Consider the following 17408-nt stretch of genomic DNA (forward strand, 5'->3'; position numbering starts at 1 on the left):
GTTGGAAAATATGACATTCACGGTGAAGAATGTTCATGTCTCAACTACGCATACCAGGATTAGCTTGACTCATAAGTTGGTCTACCCCGTACTCAATACGAAGACTTTTTAGTTTAGAAACTACATTCTTCTTAAGAATACATACTTTTGTAATACTTAGAACAATTTTTGTCTTTCTTTTTTGTTTTAGATGTATATCTTAGATTTGATTATTCTTCCGTGTTCTATTACTCTAATTATTTGACATCACTTCCGCACTCTGATATTGTTTTGAGATCCTTACTTTTGAGTTGATTCTTCAATTACTTAATATATTAATTTATTCTTACACATGATTGTACTATTGTGTGGAATGGTTGGATGATTGTTTGAGACTTGATCTTCGGGGCTGTGGATCACACCTCTAGGTATTCTAGGTAGGGTACCGGTTGGGGGATGTGACAGTGTCAAAGGATAAAAGCCATTCGACAATCATCTGTAGTTCTTTTGCAACCACTGCCCATACCAAGCTGGAAGTGGGAGGACATTACAATGGATTTTGTCGTAGGCTTACCTTGGACTAACAAGGGCAATAACACAGTGTGGGTGATCATGGATACATTGACAAAGTCGGCACACTTCATCCTTGTCACATCCACCCAGCTGGTACCCCATCTGGCATACTCGGGAATGTGATCCACAGTCCAAGGATCAAGAATCGAGGGACCATGCCTCCCACATACACGATAACATAATCATGAACAATAATAATCAAGGTAAAAGAAACTAATACTAAATATCATGAATAAGATAAGATTCAATAAATTAGAGTGTGGAAAAGCAGATAATGTCAAAGTATAAATGTGATCATAAAGGTGAGAGAATGTATGATAATCACCCTCTCAAAGCAGCGGAAATGAAGTATGATTAAATTAATTACAATTCCAAGTATCAAAAGATAATCCAAAACAAGTTAATTACATGTCCAATGGTTCCATAAATAGACCAGGGGAATGGGGCACTAGGCTAGGGTTTCTTCTGTCCTAATGATGGTCTCCTCAATGGTGTGGATGAAGAAAGCCCAGCTCTGCCACTCCCGCACTATCGTGGGGCTAACCCTGGTGTGAATAGTAATCCTCCTCGGCACCAACACTCTGATCTTCACCAAAGATACCACCCGGAGGGTAGTATGTGGGATCAAAGTCCATCTCAAAGGGGGTGCCATCATAATCTTCGATACCTGTAGGATAATCTAAAAACATTTGTACAAAAGGAATGAGTTCGACGAACTCAGCAAGGTAGTTATTCCATAATTAAAATCATACATATACAAAACATAACATAATGTAATGTGATATGGAACATATGATGCAAATATGATTCTAACTCTATGAATGCTAGTCTCTATGGTAGACATGCTTTAAGTCATAGCACCATACTTCTTTGGGTTGTCAGTCACTCCCCCTCAATCATACAAGATATCTTGGGTCTGCTAGGGAAGTTAGGCAAAGTCATCTCAAAAACCATGGTAGGGGAATCGGTCACCGCTCTCTCACATCACCGTTTGGTATAAGTACTGGCGCATGTCACAGTAAAGCCTAGCCCAATGCAAGTCATCTACTCAATCGTATCAAGTCAGATCCAGATACGTCCATTCCTCTCCCCTGGCGATCCTTTCCGGTATCCTTCACACTAGAGTCAGCGTAATCCCAGATTACGGACTCATCAACCCTATTGGTCATCCACAAATAGTAAACGGGAAGCTCTCACATCCTCTCGTGGATCGGTTACTGGTCTTGAGCGCCCGTGAGCCCAAGTCTAGCTATTTGCAACCCTACCAATAAATGGCCCCTTTCGGGTATCCGTAGCATGGTTTATGTCCCCTACCGGATTGGTTACCGGCCTAGAGAGCCCATCAAACCATACACTACCATGGGTCATTCGGTCTCAATGCCCTTCCGATTCGGGTCTGACACGACAAGGACAATCCTAGCCACCCAACTAGACAATCCTATGTATGTCATCCAATAACCCGGGAAAGTGTCGATAGGCACCTTCGGAGAACATCCCATACTATTCCCTCCGATGCCCAAGGACAAAAGTGTCAATAGGACACTCCCCAATCCCAAGTTATACATAGGCAATCATATATTCAAGTTCATTATTTCTCATGCATCCAATACATTTTCATAATAAAAGTTAAATCATGATATTGAAATGAATCATCATAGACATAAGTAATCAAGAATAATAATTTAACATGACAAGAGTATAAGAATTTCAATACTACTGTCCTAACACATGTATCATAGTCTTATGATAATTAAAAGTAATCAAGAGATTCTATTCTTTAAGTAAGAACACAACTCATGAGTTGATGATGACCTATATGTTTATGGAGATAACCATCCTTACCTTAGGTTGAGTTGATGATGAATTGAGAATACCAAGAAATGGTCCAAAAGAATTGTTAAAACCCTAAACAAATATCAATAATAAGTTAGAGAAGAAATCGGGAAGATCGGATGTGAAATGGGTCCAAACTGGCTAAAGTTGCTGTCAGCAACAACTTTGGTCGATGGTCTTTGGTCGATGGCATGGACCAAAGAGGATCGACCAAAAATCTCTTCGGGACAAAATAGTGGATTTTAGGGGTTTTCATCCGAAATTGGTTTTCCGGGGTTCGGATCAATCTGAAACTTGGAGGAATGCATAAGAACAGTATGAGGACACTATAAATCAAGAAAATAAAATAATCCAATGGTCTAAATAGAAAGCCCCAAGAGCACAAGTCAAGAGACAAGCACAGGCAGAATTGGGACCGAGCAGACCAGAAAAGCAGCAAAGCAGGGGAACAAGAAACGAGGAACAATGAAGTGAAAACAGAACAAGCAACCAACAACCCAGACAAAAGACAGAAGAGGAAAACAAGGAAACAAGCAGGCGAGAGGGGGCAAGCACAATAGAGGAAGGAAACAAGGAAGCAGAGGGACACGGAGGAGGGCAAGGGCAGCACCACCCCAAGCTCAACAGCAAGAGGGAAAGAAAAGGAGAAAGAAGGGGGAGACAACCTGTGGAAGATGGAGGCAAGAACAAGAAAACAAGAGTTGGGGAGTACCCACATAGCCAGGAGTGCGGGAAGCCCCCCACGCAAGAGGAAAGATGCAAAGGGCCAAGGCCAAGGTTATAATAAAGAAAGAGAATATCCAGGAATCATAACTGGTGATCGGGAAACTTGGTCGATGGCTTTGGTCGATGGCACGACATCTCGCAGAAAACAGGTTAGTCAGAACCGTGGGGTTTGGGGCTTGGGTCAAATTGAGTGAGGTTTTCTTCTACAATTCAATCAAAAAGTATAGTTTCGGGGAATACCTTCGGATTGTGCATGGGAGCTCATTAAGTAATTCAACTAAATCAATCTTCTCTGATGCGCAGACTTTCCTTAAACACTGACAATGCATTCAAGCAAGGGTTATCATCGTCAATGTCCATGGGCTCGGTCTCCGAATCATAGTTATCAATCAGAAGGGTCCACAAGTCTCTTCTACCACCGCTTCGGGTCTTCGGGCCTAAATACAATAGTGGATCCGGGTTAGGGTCAGGGTTAGAATAGGGCTGGATATTACAATCCTAATGATGACTACCTTCATGATGAATAGATTGGCAAAATTGTATGTGGATAATGTAGTGAAACTACATGGCATGCCTGTTAGCATTGTGTCGGATTGAAATCTAAGATTTACCTCAGGATTTTGGAAGAGTCTATAGAAAGCTTTGGGCACCTAGCTAAATCTGAGCATGCTCATCATCCTCAGACCAATGGACAATCTGAAAAACGATTCAAATTTTGGAGGTTATGCTTCTTGCTTGTATAGTTGACATAGGCGGAAGTTAGGATGAGCACTTAGCATTGGTGGAGTTCGCCTACAATAACAACTATCAGTCTCCCATTGGCATGTCACCATTCAAGGCCTTGTATGGATGGACATGTAGAACACCACCCTATTGAGATGAAGCTGGAGAGCGAAGGATTTTGGGCCCTGAGTTAATTGAATCAACGGGGGATATGGGGTATTTGATTAGAAAAAGGATCAAGATATACCTTGAGTTTTGAGTAGGTGAATGAGCTTTCTTGAAGGTTTCACCGATGAAGGGTGTGATGAGGTTCAACATCAAGGGTAAGCTCAACCCAAGGTATATTGATCCATTCAAAATTGTGGAGAAGGTGGGACCAGTTGCATATCGGCTAACACTCCCGTCATATTTGTTAGGTTGCATTATGTGTTCCACGTTTCTATGCTTCGTCATTGCATAGAGAAACCGGAATACCTCTTACCATAAGATCCTAAAGGGTTGAGTGCAGACCTTTCTTATGAAGAAGAACTTGCTGAAAATTTTGACTACAAGGACAAGCAACTCCGGAATCGAACCATACCATTGATGAAATTTTGATGGAAAAATCATATTTTTGAAGAAGCCTTGTGGGAGAAGGAAGATGAGATGAGAGGAAAATATCCAACCCTCTTTGGAGCCTCAGGTATGCTAATTTTGAGGATGAAATTTCTTTTAAGGGGGTGAGGATGTGAAATCCTCCAGAGTCCTAACCCATTAACCCAATGGCTTCAAGACCGTGAACACAGATTGGAAGTAGGCAACAACTCTAGACCATACGAGTTGAGCTTGGGTGTTCGAAAATTGAACCTATGGAAGTGGATGACCACGATGAAGACCCGATCACTCTAATGGAGTCCAAGAGAAGAGAGAAAGTAAGTCTCGAAGGCATAAAAAGGAGGTTTTGGCCTAGAAAAGACCTTTCTACCCTCCAAATCCCGTCAAAATCAACCTTCAAACGAAGGAGAAACAGAGCAAGTTGATCGCTCATTTTACTATAATTGTTTTAGCTGATTCCACGTCACCAGACCATAAGAAATTCCTCATCCACCTTTCTGGAATTCTAATTTTACTACTACGCCACTAGTAAATAGAAAAATTGTTGATAGGGAAGCTAGCAATGACTGACCAAATCAATTCTACCCTTCTTGCTTGAGAAAAAACTACTCCTTCTAACCCTGAAGGTGATTTTTTATCTTATCAAGAAAGGGCAACACCTTATCATGACTTACGCTTTGAAGGCCTCTACACCAAACTATCTAATATGGAGTTTTGCAACAGGAATTTTCATTACATAAAATATTTTTTGTTTCCAATGGGGGACCTTCCCTAGAAACAACTTACTCTTGTCCAGGCTAATATGTTGGCTTAAGAACACTCGATACATTTTTAAGAACAACAACAAATTTTTGACCTATTTCAATGATGCATCCAAAAATAAGGATGTCATCAACATACAATAAGTGGGAAGGGATAGCTCATCTAAGACCAGGAAAAGGACACCATCTACCCTCCTTCACCATAGTGGTTAGCTCCTCACATAGAACAACTTTGCCTACATCTTGCTTAATACAATATTAGGTAGGAAATAATTCCTTCCAAGAAACTGAAATTAAATGCATGAGATAGGAAAATGAAATGCCGTTCATATGACTATAGAATTTTAATTAAACCCAGGATCAAACATGTCAAATCAGCAAAAAAATGTTAAGTGCAGAAACTCATCCGAATCCATAAGATTTAGAAAAGATTTGATTGGGATGTTGATCTGAATCCCTGAGATTTAATGATGATCGTTGATCTTCCAAGCCTTGAATGCAGGCCCTCCTTTTGAGAATATCTTTTGATCTCTCTATTCTCTCTCTAATGATGGGAGTTAAAGAGAAAAGCAATGCATTTGGCTTGGGGACCATGACCCCTTTATATACTACTCAATATGAGCAGTTTCAATTACTAACTTAACCCATCATAAAGTTTAACAATTAGATTAGTTTCATAAATAATCTTAACTTGCATTTTGGTCTCTACACATAGGAGGCCACACTTTACAATGCTTTATAACTAAACTGATAACTATAATATGTTATGTTATAAGATAGCATAAATACACATTAATTTATTTAATATATTGCCCATAAATTAGATTTTTGGCAATATATTTAACTTTATAAATGAATATTATACCTTAAGAGCTCATGAATTTTTGCTATCAAAACTTTATGCATCTTAACAATCTTTCTTTTAATTATATAGGCATGGGACCAAGGCGATCTTTATCACTTATATGCCGTGATTAGACCCATCAATGATCACATATATCTATACAACTATAGTGAAGATCAAGTGTGGATGTGTAGCATGGAAATATCATTTTATGTGATTTAACATGCCTATTTCCAACTAGTCCACCTAAAACCTTAGTGAGATCAAACCACAAGATAAATAGAGTGAAAATAAACTGAATGCTTTACTACAGTAAACAATTTTTAAAATACCCATAAATCGAAATAATACTAAAACATGTCTATAACGAAAGAAACCATCCAAAGTTACATACTCCCACTAAAATTGAACATCCTCAAGTGAAATCACATCCATACAAGCAATGTGCTCATGAAACACTTTGGGTGCCAATGCTTTAGTAAGCGGATCCGCAATCATGGAGTTTGTACCGATATGTTCTACAGACACAAGTCCACTCTGAACTCTTTCTTTAAAAACTGGGAACTTGATGTCTATAAACTTCGACTTTGTTGAGCTCCTATTGTTGTTAGAATATAATATTGCTGATCTATTGTCACAAAATATCTTTAGTGGTCTTTCAATGCCATCTATAATGTGCAGCCCCATGACAAATTCAGCAGCCATATCCCGTGATTGGATGCTTCATAACAAGTTATAAATTCCACTGCCATGGTGAAAGAGGCAATAAGAGACTATTTAGCACTCTTCCAAGGAGATAGTGGCTCCAACAAGCAAGTAAATATAGCATGGAGTGGATTTCATACTATCTTGGCATCCAACAAAATCAGAGTCAGTATACCCAACGATCTCAATCTGATCTGACCTCCGATACGTGAGCATATAGTCTTTTGTTCTTTGTAAATATCTCATGACTCGCTTGGCTACCTTCCAATGATCCTTTCTAGGATTTCTTAAGTATCTACCTAACATGCCAACAATATAAGCAATATCTGGACGTGTACAAACCTGAGCATACATTAGACTCCCTACTGCCGATGCATAAGGAATCTTTTGCATTTCTATTTTCTCAAAATCATTCTTTGGACACTGTTAGAGACTAAGTTTATCTCCCTTAGCAACAGGAATATTACCTGGTTTGCAGTCTTGCATGCCAAACCTTCTAAGTACATTTTCAATATATCTCTTTTGTGATAAACCAAGCACACCCCGAGGATGATCCCGGTGTATTTGTATACCTAACACAAAAGAGGCATCACCAAGATCTTTCATTTCAAAATTGTTTGATAGAAATCTCTTGGTTTCATGCAACATACCTATATCATTGGTGGCAAGCAATATGTCATCCACATACAAAACCAGGAAGATGTATTTACTCCAACTGAACTTATGGTATATGCATTCATCGACTATATTCATCTCAAACCCGTATGAGATGATTACCTGATGAAATTTAAAATACCATTGACAAGAAGCTTGCTTAAGTCCATAGATGGATTTCTTTAACTTGCAAACCATCTTCTTTGCATCTCCATATACAAAAATTTTTGGTTGCACCATATAGATTGTCTCATCAATGTACCCATTGAGAAACGTAGTCTTAACATCCATCTGATGAAGCTCAAGATCAAAGTGTGCCACAAGTGCCATTATTGTTCTGAAAGAGTCCTTCGTTGAAACCGGAGAGAAAGTCTCTTTATAATCGATGCCTTCTATCTATGTAAAGCCTTTAGCAACAAGATGTGCTTTGTACCTCTCCACATTGCCTCTCGAATCCCTTTTGGTTTCAAATATCCATTTGCAACTAATGGGTTTTGCATCAACAAGCAATGGGACAAGATCCCAAACGTTATTATCCTTCATTGACTTCATCTCATCATTCATGGCATTGATCCACTTTTGAGCTTTAGAACTTTCCATGGCTTGACGGAAGTTGATTGGATTGTCTTCCACCGCATCAATGTCATACTCATGTTCTTGGAGATATATGATGTAATCATTTGGCACTGCATGTCACACCCACCCGCCGGTCTCAGTTACCCGCCCGACAACCCATGGGAGAGATCCGTCACAGGATCCACGGTTCTAGTCTATCAATAATAATAAATGCAAGTAAAGACAATCATGAGCAAGAATAGTTCAATAATTAAATAAAAGGATTATAGGTGTCCAAATACTCCAATAAAATAATCAAGGAAAGAATAAATAATCAAAATGAATACGAATTCAGCGGAAGCAATAAAAAAGAGTTATATAATTTTCTTTCCAGTTTCCTTCTCTAAAGCTAAATAATGTTTTTCATGAATTTCTAGAAATGGGGTCCTCCAGTTCTTCTCCATATTGTGAGAAAATTGCCTGGCAACCTGTCTCCTCTGCCCATCAATGGGTGCTATAAGCGCATTCCATGCACTCACAGGAGCTCCTGCACAGGCTATCTCCTCCATTTCCCATTGTCGGTGCCACATCTTCTTCATACGGGAAGGTTCCTTCATAGAAAACCAATCCATCTTCCTGCGTATTTCCTCCATCTATACAAGCTAATAAAACATAGACAAATAAAGGAATGAGTTATGGAGAGCTCACTAAGAACAAACAATGATTCCCATCCATATGTCAAACCAATCAGAAATCCATAAATGATATGTATGAATGCAAAGTAAGAATACCGCTAAGATCTAACCATACGAGTCTCTAACAGTTGACATGCTTTAAGATATACACCAGCCCTCCTCTAGGTAGGTCTAGTCACTCTAATCCGGCAAGGACTGGTTACCTCTGTAGGGATCCTGGGTAAAATGGAAAGTCCACCACCTGGCTCTCAAACCATGGCTGGGGTTAAGTCAACACTCTCTCACCAGGACCATTGGCATGAGTACTGGCGCATGTTGGGGTTTCTAATCCAATGTTCATAAAGGTAACATACTACATGAAGTCCAGATACATCCCCTATGGCACCAACCAACTCGATTCAATATCCTTTGCAACCTAAGAATAAGAACCCTCACGGACTTGTTACCGCTATTGGACTCCATTCCATAACCCTATGGTCATCCACATATTGTTGGGGCAGAATGCTCTCATGACTCCTCACAACACCCAGTCCATTCCTTGGACGTCCATGAGCCCAACCCTAACATATGCAACCCTACCATTTATATGACCAACAATGAACCATCGTCACATCACTGTCATCATGGGTCATCCGGCTTCAATTCCCCTACCAAAAGGGTAGTAGCATGTGGGGTACCTAACCATGCAACTCTAGACTCTACTTAGGTATGTCATCCAGTAGCTATGATAGAGCTAGAGACATTAGCGAGCATGTGTCCCATACCACAGTCCTCTGATATCCCAAGCTAGGATATCCCAATGGAATACCCCTTCCATTAGAACCACAAACAAATCAACCTCAGCATATCACATTCATAATCCAAAAAGTATAATTAAAAACAATACAAATAGAAAGCATATCATAAGATCAGTATGCTAAACAAGGTTATAGTAGTATATGAAAAGAAAGAACAGTAATAACAGACACTGGACTAGCATGTTTAAGTCATTTTATAAAGAAAGGATTGTATGTCCTTACCTGTAATTATGCAGAATTTCTCTAACTTGCAATCCATAAACTATTATAAGACTTTTATTTGAAACAGAGAAAACCTATATACAGGGTTACAATAAGGTATAAGTAGAATGAATCAAATCGGATCAAAACTAAAAGTCATTTGGTCATTGGAAACCAGCCGGTCGCTTAAGTTGAGCGACCGCCACTAGTGACCGCCCCAAAAACAGAGAGTTTTCAATCCGAAACTTAGGCTTCTGATCATCTAATTTCAATCCTAATTTTGAATGATCATAGTCCGAATCTCAAATCTATCACTCCCATAACCACGGGTGATACTAAACCTAACCAAAGACATCAAATTGGTTATCCAAAATCCTTCCTCTTGATTAGATCAGCCCTTTTCACGAAAGTAGGGTTTTGTTTTCGGATCTGATCTCACCAAGATCAACAAAAAGGTAGGCAGTGCAATAGAAGGATCAAGAACAGCAAAAGGGAAACACTAATCTACTTTTATCATAGCAAGTGGTGAAGTATGAGTGAACAAGGAATCACTTACCTCAACCAGATCGACTATGAAGGATAGTAGAACCTTCTGGGACTCTAACAGCACTCCAGATCTGCTTTCAGCACGTCTCCACAGCCGTCTAACCTAAAAAAACAGTAATCCCGAATATAATATTCGTAAAATAGGCGAGGGTTACTATTTATAGAAGTCATGGGGCAAAATGGGGCAAAACCCCGCAACCAAGAATAGGCGGTCACTTGGTTTAATCAATTACCACTAGAAACCGCCCCATAAGTATATTGCTATACAAGGGTGCTTTGCTCAGGGGGTTGATGTCCAAGTACAACCTAACCTTAATGAAGACATGGGGGAGGTCTTACCTTCATTCCGGACATCTCCAGACATCACTTGCCTTCTAGAAGTCCAACTACCAAGCAAGGCAAGCTCTTCATCAAGAGAATCCAGATCCATGGGTTCAGGGTATGGATCATGGGCTTCTATCCGGACACTCCACAAATTTACCCAGCTAGACCTTAAGGTTCTCGGACCTGCAATACAGATCCCGGGTTAGAAATACGGGGGTTGTTACACCGCACTTTTCCTCTCTCTAGTGGATCTCCTTGGAGGCACAGGTTCTTGAGGTGGTGGAGGTTGTTCGTCTAGAATGAGAGGCTCTTGGATATTGTCTTGATTTTGGTCTGCTTCTTGAACAATGTCAAGAATAGGACCCTGATCAATGTCAATAGAAGTTGTAGGAATTTCAACGTATTTCTCTTCTTCTTCAAAGACAAAATCCCCAACCTTATCTCCCCTCGCAACCTCAACATCCTCAAAGAACCGGGCATTTCCCATTTCAAAATTTGTCTTAGTAGTGGGATCATAAAATTTATAACCCCTAGACCTTTCAGAGTATCCAACAAAATAGCAACTTATCGTTCTTAAATCCAGTTTACTTTCATTAGGCCTATAAGGCCTTGCCTCAGTTGGACATCCCCAAATGTGTAGATGCTTCAAGCTAGGCTTCTTACCTATCCATAGCTCATAAGGGGTTTTGGCAGTTGCTTTAGTCGAAACCCTATTAAGGATATATGCTGCAGTCTTAAGTGCTTTTCCCCAGAGTGATTTAGGCAAGGTAGAATGACTAATCATACTCCTTACCATGTCTTTAAGCCTTCCATTTCGCCTCTCATCAACACCATTCATAGTGGGTGAACCCGGCATAGTGTATTGTGGGACAATACCGCATTCTTCTAGGAACTTAGCAAATGGTCTTGGACGTTGTTCACCTGAACCGTCATACCTGCCATAGTATTCACCACCATGATCAGATCTGACATTTTTAATCCTTTTACTTTGTTGGTCTTCAACCTAGCTTTGAAACTTTTGAACACATCCAAAGACTGCTTTTTCATGAATGAGATATAGATAGCCATATCTGGAAAAATGATCTATGAACGTTATAAAATATTTTTGACCATTCCAAGTGGCTACAGGGAATGGCCCACAAATATCCTTATGTATAAGTTCCCATCTAAAGTTCTATTGGCTTCAAATCTCCTGACAAATGTGAAAATCTATAAAATCTAGGGGTGCAAGAATTTCATCTGACACAAGTCTCTCCATTCTCCATTTGGAGATGTGAGCTAATCTTTTGTGCCAAAGCGTAGCTGAATCCTCACTAGTTAATTTTCTCTTAATAACTTGTGTAGTTAAGTGCAGGGATTCATTATGAAGCAACTAATTCAATTAAATAAAGATTATCATAGCCTAATAAAGAACCGAAACCAACCAATTTTGAATCATGAAACAAACTAAATTTTCCATTCCCAAATGAACAAGAATAACCAAACTTGTCCAAAGTAGAAATAGAAATCAAATTTCATCTAAACGATTGTACAATAAACGTTGCATCAAAATCCAAATAGTGTCCAATTTTTAACAATAATCTAAATTTTCCTATTGCCTCGACTTGAACCGTCTTGCCATTGCCTACATAGATGTATTTTTCACCATCACTTGGCTTTCAGTAACTCAAGCAACCCTGCATAGACACACTAATATGAGTTGTTGCACCAAAATCTATCCACCATGTGTGTCGTGTGTCGTGGTACCGAAGTTAAATTAAATTCAGAACAAACCAAATTAAGAAGCATACCTTTCTTAGCACGCCATGCGTGATAGTTAGTGCAATGCTTCTTTTGATGACCTTTAGCCCCACAAAAGAAGAAACATTTACCATATGGTGCCTTTTGTTGTTTCTTATTAGGTGTTGTATTTGCAACCTTAGTATCCTTCTTCCTTTTCTTCCCTTTGTCCTTGGAAATACTAGTCAAATGAGCACTTTTTTTCTTCTCTTGCATCAACCTTTCCTCTTCTTACACACAATGAGAGATGAGCTCATTAAGAGACCAAGTCTCCTTTTGACAATTGTAGCTCACTTTAAATTGACTGAATTGTGTGGGAAGAGATATAAGAACTAAATGGACTAACAAATCTTTAGAAAGATCAAGCTTAAGTGCTCGTAATTTAGAAGCAAGATCATCTCCATGATGTACTCCTAATGTTTCCTTTGCTTTTATACCTCATTGAGATTAGGTTTACCAAGAATGTACTTGTTTTAGCCTTTTCATTTTTGGCAAACCTCTGGTCAATATCTTTAAGGAACTCCTTGGCCATAGTTATTTTTTCTAAAATTGTGCCCTTAAATGCTTAGGGAATGGCCTTCTTCATGATCATTAGACACATGCGATTTGACCTCTCCCACCTTTCCTTGTTCCTTTTTTCATCAGAGGAACTTTCATTTGTAAGAGGTGTTGGAGGGTCTTCCCTTAATGCAAGGTCAATATCCATGACTCCGAGAACTACGTGGAGATTCTCTTGCCATGATTTAAAGTTAGAACCATTCAACATAGGAATAGAATTAATGTTAGCTGATATATTAGAAGTAGAACCCATAGCTAAAATAGAGAATATAACAAATTCAAATAAATATGCTCACAAATAATAATAACTTTAATCTATAAATTCAAATAAGAGTAACCCATCACAAGATATCGGACGTTCCATTAATATTTAGTCTTTGGATAGAAATATTAACTTACGATTGATAACTTGGCATGGTAATCAAACACAGATGATAAAGAACATGTCGAATCAATAAATCTTCCTCTGGGCCGATTTATCAATAACTTGTAAAACTGATTAATTGTCACATGCTTATTACCACAAATGTGTATGCAATTCTGTTGAATATCAATCTTCCTTTGGGCGGATTAATATTCACTTAAGTTACATGCACATAATTGTTTGTAATTTGAAATAAAATTAATCTCCACAAAGAGGTCACTTTGGCGATATATTATTTCAATCAATTTATTCCAAAATACATATACTAATATTTGAATTATTAATTATACCAAAATTCAAACACTGAATCCATAATGAATTTTCAAATGAAAATAACATTAATTAACTAAGAAATGTACTTTCATAATTAATTAATCACTTAAATACAATAACTTAATTAAACATGAATAAAAGGAACAAAATCATAACATATTAACCATAATAATGAGAAACAATCATCTGAATATCATAAATATGTAGCCAACAAGAAAATTAGTAATCCACGAATAGATTTCGTTTCTAATTAAACCTTTTTTTTTAATTAAAAAAATATCCCTAATTCTCAAATCACATTCTCATGTGATCTAATCCCAATGATTCAACATGAAAAGTCTTTGATACTACTTGTAGAATTTTAATTAAACCCAGCATCAAGCATGTCAAATCATCGATAAAATGTTAAGTGTGGAAACTCACTCGAATCCATAAGATTTAGAAAAGATTTGATTGGGATCATTGATCTGAATCCCTGAGATTGAATGATGATAGATGATCTTCCAAGCCTTGAATGCAAGCCCTCCTTTTGAGAATATTTTTTGATCTCTCTATTCTCTCTCTAATTATGGGAGTTAAAGAGAAAAGCAATGCATTTGGCTTGGAGACCATGACTCGTTTATATACTACTCAATATGTGCAGTTTCAATTACTAACTTAACCCATCATAAAGTTTAGTAATTAGATTAATTTCATAAATAACCTTAACTTGCATTTTAGTCTCTACATTTTGGTCTCTACACATAGGAGGCCACACTTAACGATGCTTTATAATTAAACTAATAACTTTAATATGTTAATGTTATAAGATAGCATAAATACACATTAATTTGGTTAATATATTGCCCATAAATTAGATTTTACTCTAACAATGACAACCATCAAAATAGATGAAATTGCAAAATAGTAACAAGTACTGATATCATGAAAAAACATCATGCCATAATCTTACTACCCAAAAACTTCCTCAAAGATATATCACTTTACATTCATAACAAAAATCATGATAAGAAAAAGGAAAGAAGCCTCCATGTTAATTTAGTTCCTTAATCTATTTCTGAGAAGAAAAAAAATCGTACTCAATGAAAGGGTGGAAACTCGAGAATAAAAACATTTTATATCAACATTGATCTTTTGGAGGTTGAAAAACACCCAATCAACATCAAGTTGCATTGGAGAAGACCTAACTTTCTCAATGAGAGGGTTTAAATCCAACTCATAAGACATAGAGTCATGCACCCATCACTGCACAGTTGTACACAAACCCACCTGCTCGCTCTCTGACAGAAAGAACATCCCAGTCTGGTCCTCCTTCATTCCCATCCTTTGGACACCACGAATACACTACGATACCATCACCAGTAGGCCTTCTTCATCCACCAACCAAGATCAACTTGTCATCACATGCCCTAAAGGCTACACCCCAACCATTGTTGGTGCCATCTCTGACTGGCAATCTCTTCACAACATTCCATGTATTACTTGTTTTGTCATATTTGTTCACCTCATTTGTAGTTACATAAGCAGCATAAAGCTGATTCTTAACTACAGCCACCAGAGGAGGAGACTGCATAGGTCCACCCCAACTAGGAATCATGTCATTTATCATCCTCCATTTTCTTGTCTCAATATTGTACTCTTCCCCGCTAGTTAAAGGCTCATGTTGATTGGAAACTCCTCCAATGACATAAAACTTGCCATCCATGAAGAATCCTGAACAGAGTCTTCGAGGCAAGTTCATATCTAGCAAACTTTCCCAAGAACCCAATTCGGAATTGAAAAGCTCAGCAGATTTCAGAACACAAGTATTCTGGTCAATTCCTCCAGCAACAATGGCAATTTCTCCTTTGCTACCGGAAGCAAACAAACAAAGGGGATGATTCATTAAGGGGCCTCTAGACCATTGATCAATAAGCATATTGTACTTCCATATTGCTAATCTTGATATCTCCCGACCAAAAACAAGCAGATTAGTTCCTACAGCAAGAGATTCTTTGTTTGCATATGTGAAGCAAAAATCACATGGCATTGTAGGTAACCTCATCCACCTATGTCTTGCAGGATCAAAGGCCTCCCAAGGCATATCACTACAAGCAAGATAAACCCATTGTTCTACAACACTCATCTGCCGGCCTCAATTTGTAAATAACCCCACTAGAAATCAACTCATTAATCTTTTTATTGACTCCAGCAAGATTTGGGTAATCAAATCTACTTGCCCAAATCAGAATATCCATAGCAATGTTATCACTAAGACAAGGTATAAGTCTATGATCACCTGATGAATGGCTCGTCAAATCTCCACCACATTGTCTAGAAATTGTTAGCTTCTTTAGATGAGAATCTAGAGCATCTGTATTGACATACTTGTCGAACATATTCTCTCCAATATCCATCAAGTTTTCCAACATACCTTCTCCAAGTATTTCCTTTTTTTTTCTCTGCCTTGACAGTATCTTTGCAAGCCATTGATAACTCTGTAATAGAAACAAAAGGAAATTAGAAGGAAAATATTAAATCATAAATGAAATCTAACCAAGAGTTAATGGGGGGGTTTCAAAAACTGATTAGAGAATTCAGATGGTATCGCATGCATCATGGATACTCTCAGAGGGGGGAAAATCTGAACTAGAAACCAAAGGGAATTCATAGTCTAAATTTCATCCTCAACTGATACATTTTCAACTGAAGAAGCATTATGAAAGGAGCGAGGCAAAAATACCTGAAGAAAATAAAACGAATAAATAGAAGAAAGATCTCAACAAAGCCAACAGCCTAGCCGAGAAATGCTATGCACTTGTCTAAATTTAACGAAGCACCAGGATCTCTACAATTCCAACCTGAAAATTGTTGAATGCCAAAAATCACCAACGAATAGATTCAAACAAAGACCAAATAGTTCCAGTGTAAAAGATCTTTATACAATAGTCCACCAGAAATTGATCATAAATTCATGTTTCCGGTGGATTGTTTAGACAAAACTTCATCATAGTCTCATCAGATCTAATCAAAGAGAGGAATTTCAAACTTCAGAACTTCTCTTCTCACTTCAAAACTGCTTCTACTTCAACGTCTTCCTTTCTTCTTCTTCTTCTCTATCGCTCTCACCCTTTAAAAATGAGTGTTTTATGATTGTTTTCGTAAAAAGTGGGGAAAGGATTAATACGGAATGGAGAAAATGTGAAGAATTTGTAAAGCGAAAAATGAATAATGGCCACCCTATTTTCTATTTTTGGAATAGCGGTTTGTCTCGGCTAGGTTGCATGCACCTTGGAGTCCGGATCACCTCCGCTAATGCTTTTGGACCACATAAATGGGGGTGGGTGCCCAATGAAAATTTATTTTTCGATTAATTTTTAATATTGACCCCATGGGCCTCACCTTATTTTTATGGTAAAAAAACATCATGGGCTCACATTGTGCTCCCCGTCAAAGGAGGTGATCTAGACTCTGCACCTTGAACTATATTTTATCCGTTAATAAGCACTTATCTTCATCTACCATTATGGATAAGCATCTCACTTTCTTATTGGTTTACAAAGAAATGTTGTCCGCCTTCTTGATGGCTCCTATTGGAGCTGCTATGGCGCAAAGACCACTTATACGTGGGGGTGAGGAGGTGTTGAAATCATGGTCTAGCTTATTTGAGGTGAGGAGACTCATTGAGGAAGATGACTCCCTTCCCTATGTTGAGCCACTGGAGATAAATGACATTCAAAGAGCAGTTTACAAACCCGATCATCTTGTTGATGAATGTCTTCACTGGGAATTGGCTCTTGTTGGGTACATGTTTGGACCCTATCCTACTTTCACTATCATGAAGTGCTTCGGTGATAATCCCTTGGATCCTAACTGAAACCCTAA

The 17408-nt window shown here is 38.3% G+C and overlaps 1 pseudogene; it reads right to left on the reverse strand.

Moving 5' to 3' along the window:
- Nucleotides 1–14775: 14775 nt before the first annotated feature.
- LOC148998837 (F-box/kelch-repeat protein At5g60570 pseudogene) lies at nt 14776–15955 on the reverse strand (annotated as a pseudogene).
- Between the last annotated feature and the right edge of the window lie 1453 nt (nt 15956–17408).

This window comes from Hakea prostrata, unplaced genomic scaffold (assembly GCF_041222555.1).
Source record: "Hakea prostrata isolate BN-2017 unplaced genomic scaffold, UWA_Hpros_2 contig_114, whole genome shotgun sequence".
In the NCBI taxonomy this organism is placed as follows: domain Eukaryota; kingdom Viridiplantae; phylum Streptophyta; class Magnoliopsida; order Proteales; family Proteaceae; genus Hakea; species Hakea prostrata.